We start from the raw sequence: 12,498 nt of genomic DNA on the forward strand, positions 1-12,498 counted from the left end.
AGATGGTACACGCAGGAAAAATTCTTCCAATTCTCCCCATAGTCAGAAAGATGTTGTTTTAGTAGACCAGGAGTACATACTCTCATCGACTCTTTAGGTAACTTTCTTTCTCCCATTCTACAAATTGTGAATTAGGATTAGGAGAAGCAATTTCAAAGCAGATCAAGGTGATCTTATTCCTCCCCACAGTGGTTGGAGGAGGTAACTAGTCCTTCATCAGTCAGTGTATAGCATTACCTAGGTATCTAGGCACAGGTAGTCATGACCATTGAGATGTGAAAGAAACTTCTAGCAGCTATATGAAAAAAAAAGTTACACTTCAGGAAAACCATGTAATGTCTTGGAGACAGCATGGCATAATTAAACTTCCAAAGCTATAGGTAGACCATGCAGTCATATGAACTAAATTATGTCTTTACACCATTGTAAGTATATGCTATATTTTTCATTTATTTCAAATGTGTAGGAGAGTATAAATATGGAGAAATAACTCAGCACCAAATTTTATATTAAGAAATGTTAACTCTTTCCTATATTGATAACCAGTCTTTTAAAAGAAAGAGAGAGATTAAAAGTTAAAAATGTAGAAACCTTTAACTCATAGGCAGAATGAATTTATAAATATATATGCAACTCTATGCAGGGTCGTATGGGTATATACACAAAAGTACTAACTAAAGTATAATGTATGAAGTGGATTATTCCTATGGTGTAACTCCTTTAAACAACTAACAGTCTAACAAAATGAATACAAGAAGCTAGAATTTGAGACGGCGTTGTGAGGGGAATGAGGTCAGGTGGAGGAGAGTAGAAGATTGGTAGAATAATGCAGCTCTCACCTTCATTGTATGTAAGTAAAATTGAAAGTAGGAAAATGGAGGATTTGGGTGCAACTGGGAAAGGTGGGCAAGAATGACAAAAGGCTTGACATTGACTGAGATGCACAGTACTCATAAACTGACATGTTGGATTGAAATTCCTTTGTAAAGTACTTATAAGTAAATATGTAAGTAAATAAAATAATTGAATAAATAAATAAAATGAACAGATCATAAGTAAACAAATAAATAAATAGATAAATAGAAATTGTAGCAGAAAGCATCATTAATAAAATCTGAGTGCTAAAGGCAGGGCATCCCTACCTTTTATGAAGTTCAGGTTAGGAGCCTAAAAATTACACATTATGGAAGGACTTTGATACTGAAAACAAGAAAAAGAAACAAACAACAACAAAAACACCACTGATAGGAGTCAGCATGGAATGTAAGATTCTTAGATTGTCTAATTATGAAGTACATTTGAGCAAGAAATATTGATACATTTATCATGCTGTGAGGATGGGATTTCAGCAAAGTGACTCAAGCTAAAGATAAATAATTAAATTAGAGGGAATCAACAGGCCTTGAAGGCCATCATCTTGACGCCGGGAAAAGATGTTCTTACAAACAGCTACCTTCCCCAATTTCCCTCCTAGAAGTTTGCCTAGCCCTGTACATACATTGCCACTATAGATTCAAGATGGCTATGCCAAGAGGCCTAATGGCCTCAGAAACACCTAACTCCTAGTCAAACTGAATTAATAGTCTAATTACAAGTGGTCTCTGCTGAGTCTAGAATTTCTAGAGTCTAATAAAGACAGACTAACGTCATCCTACATAGCACTCCACTCAGTTTATTCTGAAAATCTGACTTTTCCTTCCTTTCTTGACTTTTATTTCACCTCATGTACAAATATGTGAAAATATATGTAAATAATATGCCTATACAGGGGTACAGATATTGGAAAACACATATATAAATATTCATTGAAGCAACTGTCCTCAAAATCCCAGAGCCCTGTAGCATAAAATCATACCTGGAAAGCATATTAGAGTTCTTATAAAAAGCAAAATATCTCACTGGTATTGGATTGGAAACTTCATTAACAAATAAAGGGGTATACTGATAGTTCAATGTCTTTTTGTTTTCTGGATTTCATCTTGTGGTTTTGTCAATACAATTGTATGAAGCTAGATATTCAAAATTGTTGACATTCTTTTAGAAATATAAATGTCAACAGTTGATATTTGTAACATTTCTCTTTTCTTGCTTATTACAGATTTTATTTCTTGAGTGCCTGAAAAGGTGACTAAATTAATAAACATCAAAATGCTCATATTATTTGTTCTTATTCCTTACTTTCTATAACAAATAAAGCTAGTATAAATAGTTAACACATGGAATTGTCATCAAATTATACTTAAATCTGTATTTCCCTGAACAAGTCAGTATTTACCAAATCACACTTAGTTCAAGAGTTGGAGAACTGTAACAATGTGAACAAAGACAAACTAAGGAGAATCTATTAAATCACAGAAGCAAGGTGTTCAACAAGGAATTGTTTTCAGAACCACTATTCTCCCAATCTCAATCTCCTTTGTAGCTAGAATCACAGATACAAGTGATTATCCACAGCTATGTCTTAACTCTTAAGTCCTTCCTTCTCTACTTCTATCTGTGTGACTAGAAAGTTGTTTAAACATTATGGGCTGGGAATATGGCCTAGTGGCAAGAGTGCTTGCCTCCTACACATGAAGCTCTCGGTTCAATTCCCCAGCACCACATATATGGAAAACGGCCAGAAGGAGCGCTGTGGCTCAGGTGGCAGAGTGCTAGCCTTGAGCGGGAAGAAGCCAGGGATGGTGCTCAGGCCCTGAGTCCAAGGCCCAGGCCTGGCTAAAAAAAAAACAAAAAACAACAACAACAACAAAAAAACATTATGGGCTGGGGATATAGCCTAGTGGCAAGAGTGCCTGCCTCGGATACACGAGGCCCTAGGTTCGATTCCCCAGCACCACATACACAGAAAACGGCCAGAAGCGGCCGCTGTGACTCAAGTAGCAGAGTGCTAGCCTTGAGCAGGAAGAAGCCAGGGACAGTGCCCAGGCCCTGAGTCCAAGGCCCAGGACTGGCAAAAAAAAAAAAAAAAAAAACATTATGAGCCTCACTTTCTCCGTTTTGAAATGATGAATAATGCTTTTAAGGAATGAGCAGGCTAATATATATGTATACATATATTTATGTAAATATATAATATATTACTTATAATATTTGGCATCTCTTGGTGTCTCAATAAATATCAATGTTTTAAAATATTAGTAAAATAAGAAACTTAATTTTTGAGAGAACTATACAGTTTGGTAATCTTTAACATCTATAATTATACAAATTAATGAGATTCACCATGACATTTCCAGGCATGTACTTTGTCATTCACTGATGTTATTGCTATAGCTCTAAAATTGGCCTTTTGGCTGTGAGTATGCTTGAAACAATAAACTTATCAATTGCATTTTTTTTAATTCCTGTCACCTCATTACATTGTATCTTCGTCCTAAGAGGCTTGACTAAAAATGTCTTCATAAAATATCATTCTTTATTATGCCAATGACTCAGAATTGTAGATTATGCAAATATGAGTGGCAGGTGAAATGAAGCCTTCAGAATCTGCCATGCTAATGAACAAAGGGTCAAGAGGGCTTCCTGTATCTATTTGTATTATGTGTAATAATGTTGCTGCTTTTCCAAGTCCTTGCTATCCAATCACCTACAGGATTTTATGTGTGTGTGTGTGTGTGTGTGTGTGTACACACACACACACACACTGAGCTTCCAGGACCCTTCAGAAATATCATGCATTTTCTCTACAAACTTACAAAAGATGAAATCAATACATAGTGAAACATAAAAAAAACTCATGTTACACTAGTTCAGTTTAGAAGTTATGGTTTATCAAGCATCAATCTGACTGAACTCTTCTTTCTGCATCATCTATGAATGAAAAATATCCTTCTTAAACACTTTAACATGACAATCACACACACACACACACACACACACACACACACACACACACACACACACACACCTATCCTCACTTTTAACTCAGGGTTTCATTGCTTTTTTGCTCAAGGCCAGTTGAGCCACAGTCCAACTTCTGCTTTTTGTTTTTGTTGGGCGGGGTGGGGGGCTGTTAATTGGAGATATAAATCTCATAGACTTTCCTGCCTGGTCTAGTTTTAAAACTTGATCTTCAACTCTCAGCTTCATGAGTAGTTACAATTATAGACATGAGCCTGGTTTGTCACTTTCAGGTATGTATTATTTAATGGGCTTAGGGTAGGGTTGCAGTATAAAATCACCAACATTTTTGCCAGTTTATTAAAGCAAACTTGCAGGTCTTCAACCATATTGGTAATGTTCATTCTATGTGACAGAATAAAATTTCAAAATACTTCAACATGTCTTCTCTGAGAAGTTGTTTTGGGTAGGTAGAAATAAAAAATCCTGCTAGGTAAACCACAAGTAATAAGAAGAAAGATTTTAAGTTTAAGTTTTCATTGAATGAATGAATTTAACTTCTCTAAAATTATTTTGCATGATATCTGAAATCCTAGCACAAAATAATGGACCAAGCTACTTCTTTCACTGTGAGCCCTGCAAGATTTTTCTCTACTACCAATACAACCCAAAGATTAATGCAAATAGAAATATTTCATTCTAAGTTCATGAAGAATCTATTCTTTTTAGGCAATCAGATGCATTAACAGGACAAAGGATAATCACTAGATTCCATCATTGGTCGTCGAGTAGCCGAACTATAGTTGAGGAAGTAAAAGCAGGCTTTGTCATCACTTAAAATTGCAAATGGAATATTGTAATAAACTTTCAAATGTATGTCATCGTAATACTAGAGCAGAGATAAGTACTCATTGATAATTTTAAAATAGGAAATTGGAGAAAATATATTTTATTTAGATTTTATAGCTATGGTATTAAAAGCAGTGCCTAAATTTATGGGAGCATCTCTATGTATCTCCACCAGTGGTCCTGAATCTTGTTTTTGTATCAGATTAAACTACAGCAAGGGCTTGGTAAACTTAACTACTGGGTTCAAGGCTCTGAGTTTCTCATGTAGAGGATTCGAGATAGCCTATGTCACAATTCTAGGTGGTGCTTCTGCTTTTTCTAGTAATAGTGAAAGGGTAGATTAGTTAAGACCTGCACACTTGGATAGTATGTTAGCCTACAGCAAGTCAGAACAAAATGCAAAAGAGATATTATTTTAAAATACATTACCACTTTACCCCTCCCTGAGCCCTTCTAGTTTCGAGAACCTTCCCATGACCTTTGGGAGAGGGATTGCAGAAGGGACCAGGTAAGGAATTAACAACCAATCAGAACATTGTGAAACCCAACCAATAAAGTTGGGTAATTATTTTAGAGGCAACCAAACAGAGCATAGCCCAGGATATAAAACCTTTAGATTCCAACAGCAAGGGAGATAGAGACCCTCGGAAGACACACATGGACAGACAGCAGCATCCCGCAGTGAAGCTTCAAGGCTGGCAAGGCATTGACTCCCACTGAGCTGAACTGCACTCTGCAGTTGTTACCTACTCTAGGCTGTAACCCTAGCAGACTCGGCTGGCTGAGGAGCCAAAAAGGGCTGTCTGAACTCTGCCCACCAGGAAATCACACAAATCGCTGGTACCATCCTTAGATCGACTTCGGTATTTTTATTTGGCAAAAGCAGAAGCTACATATTCTGTTTTGCTTTGCCTCACCGCCCCCCGCCACGCCCCTGCCTCCGTTATAACAAATACTTACAGAATTTACCACTGTGCTGTTACCATCACCGTCTTAAAATCAATCATTAGAATCACCTAGATACTGAATAAAATATGACTTCCAGATCCCTCTGTCCTTAGTCTTAAGGCAAGAGCAGAGATTCCACATCAACACTCTTCAAACTTTGCTACCTTCTAGGATCATTTGGGAGCCTCTAAAAATCCCAGAGCCCAGGCTTTGTCTCAACTGTCCTAATCCGTCTGAGCATCTGACACTGAATATGTGAAAGAGAACAGAAATTTACTTCTCGTAGTCTTAGATATTGGGAACACTAAGATAAAAGTGTTAGGAAGTCAGGGTCAGGTGAGGACTTCGGCTGCATCCTCAAATAGTCCAGTCCTAGAGTGGCAGAAGGGCAGGAGTAGAGAGCCCTTTGCAGCTAGCACATCATACAAGCTATGGGCCCATTCGTGAACCAGAGCCCTGGTGACTTCAATTTGTCCCTAGGCCCCTCCTCTTAGCATCACTGCATTGGGATTAAGTTTTTAGCACTTGAATTCATAGCCCCTAGGGGTGAGTGTTAGGCCTTACTAGATCTCCAGGTGATTATTTGGTCAGCCCTTGTTGAGAACTAGTCCATGAGTGAGGCAACTGCTGTTTTAGCAGTCTGTATTTCCACATATCCTTTCCTGCTCACTGCCTGAGAGCATCACAATAATTATAAAAGTCAGCCTTCTATATCGCTCTAAAGATTTTATCTCTTTGCTTTTTGAGTATTTTTTTTTTTGCTTTGGTAAAGTTTTTTTTTTTTTCAGTTTAGGCCCTCAATTTTCTCATTTATCCCTCCCATGATAGCTGGATCAAAGCTGTATACCACCATGCCAGGTTTATTTGTTGAGACTGGGGTCTTACTTCCTGAGTAGCTGAGGTTACTTATAAGCATGAGCTACTGTCAAGATTGCATTTTGATCACAGCTATCACTGTTGGAATTACTTTCAACGTGCCATGTGAAACCATAGTTTCTATTATTGGTGATCCTCTTGTATCCCCTTCCTGTGATTGTACCCTCACTATCACTGTTTCTCATCTGAGTACACTGGATACTGTATATACTGGTATTAGAACTAGGGAAGTGAAAGGGAATATCAAAATTGAGAGACAAAGGATAAAAAGACAAACAACTCCAAAGCAATACTTGCAAAACCATTTGGTGGAAACCAACTGAAAAACTCATGGGGGACAGGGGAAGGGGGAGGGAGGAAGGGGGAATGAGGGAAGAGGTAACAAACAGTCCAAGAAATGTACCTAAGGCCTAACATATGAAACTGTAACCTCTCTGTACATAATTTTGACAATAAATAAGAAAAAAAGAATAATATGTACTAACTACTTAATTTTCTAGCTATAAAGTGTGTATAATAATTGCAGCTGAGTTACATAAAATTTGATGTCTATGTTTAAATTATTTGAAAGCTTATTAGCTTATTTTAATTTTTTTTAGTTTCTTGCCTAAAGTCAAAAATCAGTGTTTTAATCCAAAGTCAAAACAGATGTTGCAATCAGTTTTTAGACCTTAGAGCAGGGGTACTCAATAGATATTTCTGAAATAACAATAATATTCCAGACTTATTCTTTCTAATAGAGTCACTTCATGTAACTTCTAAATACTTAAAAATGGGACTACTCCAGCTTACAAACCAAACTTTAAATTATGTTTAGCTACCAGCACAATCATGTTCATTGCAGCATTGTTTATCATAACAAAGGGAATCAACCCAAATACACCTCAATCGATGAGTGGATAAAGAATGTGTGGTATATATACATAATGGAGTTTTTTGCTTCAACCAGAAAGAATGACATGGCACTGTTTGTAAGGAAATGGAATGACTTTGAAAAAAATTATATTAAGTGAAGTAAGCCAGACCCAAAGAAACATAAGTTGCTTGGTTTCCCCTCATTTGTTGTAACTACAATGTGCCTATAAATCTACAAGTAAACACAATGGATAGTAAAAGACAAAAAATTATACACTTGGACATGATAAATCATACAGGACTCTAAACATTCACACTGTGATACCAAAGAAGGATACTATTAAGAGAGATCACAAAGGCTCAATAGCTATGTGCATGTGATCGTATAAAATGGTGATTATGAAATGAACTCCAAGAAATGGGAACAGAGGGTTTGTTAAAAGTTTGCTTCCTTTTTGTTTGTTTGTCGTCTCCTTTGTCACTGTTTTGGTTTCTCTACATTTTGTCATATGTATAAATTTACCTGTCTTGGGGAAGGTAAGGGGGAGCACAGAAATGGTGAGACAACAGGTAAACAAATGCAACAGTGACACTCACTATACACTGTGTTGAAAATGAACTATACAACTTGTGAAGGAGGGGGTCTAGAGGGAAAAACTTGGAGAAACCTTGGGAAGAATTGACACTGTGCAAAAAGAAATGTACTCATTACCTGACTTACATAAACTTAAACACCGTAATCCCTCTGTACATAACCCTTATAATAACAGCAAAAACCAACTCTGTTTAGTTCTAATTTGAATGTAAAAAGTTATGTGATTAGTGGCCATCATACTGGACAGTAACAATTGTAAATGATAAACTAAATGTGACACAGTACTGGCTTACATACTGCTATTAATTTTTATTAGCACATGGTGATTTCCAATGTAGTATGTTCTTTGTTAAAATGTGTATATGCATTTTCCCTTTGCATTGAATAATTTTGCAAAATTATTTTTTCGGTGGTTAGGCACTCGTGAGTCAAACTTGAACCTATGATAGCTACCTGTGAGGCTCAAATTATAGGATCTTAGTTTGACACCAGTTTCAGGCAGAAAAGTTTGCCAAACCCATTCCAGTCCCTCACTGGAAAGTGGCATGTGCCTGTCACACCATATGGGAGGCTGAGACTGAGAGGATCTCAATTCTCAGCCAGCAAGGGCAGAAAAGTCTATGAAACTCCATCTCAGTGGAAGGACTCTTGCACAGTTGCTAGTGTCTGTTATTCTAACCATTGCAGGAACCATTTGCGCATGCCAAGACAGAAAATGAAATCTGTCTCAAAAATATCCAATAAAATCCATGCTGAGGTGTGATTCAAATGGTAGAGTGCCTACTTACTAAGTATGAGGCTTTGAGTTCAAAGAAGTACCATTAAACAACAAAAAATAGAAGGCATCTTGGCTTATATCTATGCACAATTACAGCATTCAACATAGCAGAAAGAAGGCTGACAGTAATGCAATAATTTAAAATTTTAATTTTATTGACAAGGTGATGGACAGAGGGATTACAGTTATATATCTAAGGCAGAGTGCCTTTCTTACCAAATTTATTACCACCTCCCTCAATTTCCTCTCACCTTCCTTCCCCCCCAAGTCCCCTCCAAGTTGTACAGTGCATTTCCAACATATTGCTTTGTGAGTATCTCTGTTGCATTGATTCTCCCATTGTCCTTTGTCTCACCATTTTGATATTCCCCTTCCCTTCCCTAATTCAAATAAAAGTATACACAATACCAATGGGATAAGAATCCAACATGTGACAAGAAATGAAAAATGAAAGGAAATGAAACAGGGAAAGAAAAATGAAAGAAAAAATGATTTTACATAGCACATTAAAAATTACAACAATGAAAAAGCTCTTGTTTCCATATCTTGTAGTTAATTTCAGTTGGCATCATTTTATATGGTCATATGTACAGTCATTGAGTTATTGTGATTCTCTGCTAGGACTATCCTAGACATATACCAATTATTACAAATGAGGGAAACCATGGAATCTGTGTTTCTTTGGGTCTGGCTCACTTCACTTAATATGATTTTTTCCAAGTCTTCTCATTTCCTTACTAATGGAGTGATGACATTCTTTCTGATGGAAGCAAAGAATTCCAATTTGTATACATACCACATTTTCCTTATCCATTCATCTACTGAGGGTCATCTCGGTTGGTACTGTATCTTTGCTATGGGAGAAATACCACTGCAATGAACATGGCTGTGCTGGTAGTTTTAGTAAGGCCTTGTTTGTGATCATTTGAGTAAATGCCCAGAGTTGGGATTTCTGAGTCAAAGGGGAGCTCTATGTTTAGCCTTTTGAGAAAACTCCATATTGCTTTCCAGAGTGGTTGAACAAGTTCACACTCTCACCAACAGTGTAGTAGTATTCCTTTTTGGCCACATCCCTGCCAACATCTGTTGTTATTAGATTTCTTGATAATAGCCATTCTAACTGGGTTAAGGTGGAATCTCAATGTTGTTTTGCTTTTGCTTTGCATTTCTTTTATGGCCAGAGATGTTGAGCATTTCTTCATGTATCTATTGGCCACCCTATTTCCTCTTCAGAGAAGTGTCTCTTTAAGTCTTTAGCCCACTTATTATTGTGGCAATTGTTTCTTTGAGGATTTGTTTTGTAGGGATTTAATTTTTTGAGTTCCAAGTATATTTTAGATATGAGGCCCTTGTCTGTTTTATGGCTAGTGAACATCTTCTCCAAATCTGTGGGCTTTCTATTTATCCTGCTAGCTATGTCCTTTTCCATACAGAGGTGCTGCAGTTTAATGGGATTCCACTTTTTCCAGACTTTCTTTGATTTGTTATATTTCTGGGTCTTCATTAAGAAAGTTTTATCTGTGTGAAGGAGCTCTAGTGTTTCTACTAGTTCTTCTGATAGAAGTGCTCTCACTGGGTATTAGTAGCCCATGGACCCACACTCATTTTTCTTATTTATTAACTTTATTCTTGTTGTTGATGTAGGTCTTGTTCTTGTTGCCAGTATTGCAGCTTGAACTCAAGGACTGGATGCTGTCCTTGAGCTGTTTTGCCCAAGGCTGTTACTACACTGATTGAGCCAAAGCTCTGCTTCTAGGTCTTTCATGGTTAATTGGAGATAAGAGCCTCAAAGTTTCCTGTCTGAGCTAGTTTCTGAGCTTCAATCCTCAGATCTCAGCCTCATGTTGCTAGGAATATAAGCATGAGCCATGTGTGTGTGGCTACTTTGCTGTTGTACAAAGGGATTTCAATTCAACATGTCAGTTTATGAATACAATGCATTTTAATCAACATCACCTTTTCTGTCTTCCTTCCCATCTCTCCTGAACTCACTCATTACCTTCAGTTACCTATTTTTATTGTTAACATATATACATTGATTATTGTAACTGCACTAGTCCACTAATTCCTCTCATTTTTATTTTAGTAGTAGAACCATCTTCAGTGTATATTGTTTCATTTTAGTGTATTAATGATATAGTCATTTATTTCTTCCCTTTCTTTTTGTTTTAATCCATTTCACTATATTACTAGTACATCTGTGTCTTACTTTCTCCTTTCTCCATTTTTTCTTTTTCTTTCTATTTCCTTTTGAATATAACCACTTTCAAAGATTGTTTGACACCCTATCAGGAAAAAAATCACTTAGGTAAATTCTCAAAGCACTGCCATTGATCTCAAGTCACGATGGAAAAGTATTATGAAGAGATAAAGCATATTATATCCCACATGTAAATCAAATAGAAAGAAAACCCATTTTCTGGCTTGCAAACATGTGACTGGATAAGAGTCTGTCTTCACCTAAATAGAGCAGAGTACCCTCAATCACAGCAAGGTTTTCCTGGACATCATTCCTATTGCACTGTAGACACATTACCCCTTTGTTACAGGGACGCTGGAGGCTAATTTTGCCTTCCTGAATTAGTCTTTATTTTTAGAGGTGAAACTTTACGCTCTTTCATGGTCTACAGATCGCTTAAAGTAGAGAACATTATAATGCTCTAGCACCAGCTGACAGGAATTACGGAAAAAGCAAAATTCATTGTGCCTCCATTTCACTTGGAGTTCATTTTTGTTTCATCTTAAAATGCCTGTCTTCCCTCCTGCAAAAGTTGTGTGCTGCATAATGGTTCTTTGAGGGACAGAGAGCCACATTATACAACTCCATTAACACGTAGATTAAGCCAACAGAAAGGGATTACTCAGTCCTTCCATTTACAGACTGTCTCTCACTGCTAACAGGCTGGCATATTTTGACTGAGCAGTGATATGATGTACGCTAATGTAGTATTAGGATGACTCAAAATTCTTCCTTAGAAGCAGAAGTATTTTACTGCCAATATCCCTCATGCACAGTTATCAAAATAGGGATTTGCATTACTGCATGTATTCTTCTGTACTATAATGACACATGCAAATTATCACAAACCGTCAAATGTAATAGTCTGAAATACATGATGTGTGAAGGCATATATTTTGAATTTGGAAAGTAGCCTTCTTAATGCTGACAAGATGAAAGAAACTCATCAGAGACTAGAAGGTCAGCAAAATCTACGCTCTGCAATAAGCACTGTTAAACTACATTCTGGCAGAACAAGAATGCATAACTGACCACCTAAATACTGGCTTGAAACAGATTCCATATCCTTAGAAATACAGTGATCACTGTGGGAATTAACAAAACTGCATGATATAGCAATGTTTATTACTATGTGAGAAAAACGATTTTATGCTGTAGAGTAACTTGCTATTATCATGTACTTTGATTGAAGCTTTGAGTTTTGTACTGCAAGAAAAAATTCACTGAAGTCAACCTAAGATTATATTTAAATAAGCTTCTTGTTGAAATGAACCTCAATAAAGTAGGTGAGTATCTATTAAATATAGAATAGCAAATTAGCAGTAGAGAATTTTTTTTCTTTTACTTAAATGAAGACAGATTAACCTCAAATTGGTAAAAGTTAATAAGGATGACAAAATTAGGAAAATAGATCCTTTAATATCCTGTTATGAAGTTTAAAAACTCCTTCCCCACTAGATATAATACAATTTCACAGACACACATATTTACATATACACACACTAACATATGTGTGTG

This window comes from Perognathus longimembris, chromosome 10 (assembly GCF_023159225.1).
Source record: "Perognathus longimembris pacificus isolate PPM17 chromosome 10, ASM2315922v1, whole genome shotgun sequence".
Taxonomy (NCBI): domain Eukaryota; kingdom Metazoa; phylum Chordata; class Mammalia; order Rodentia; family Heteromyidae; genus Perognathus; species Perognathus longimembris.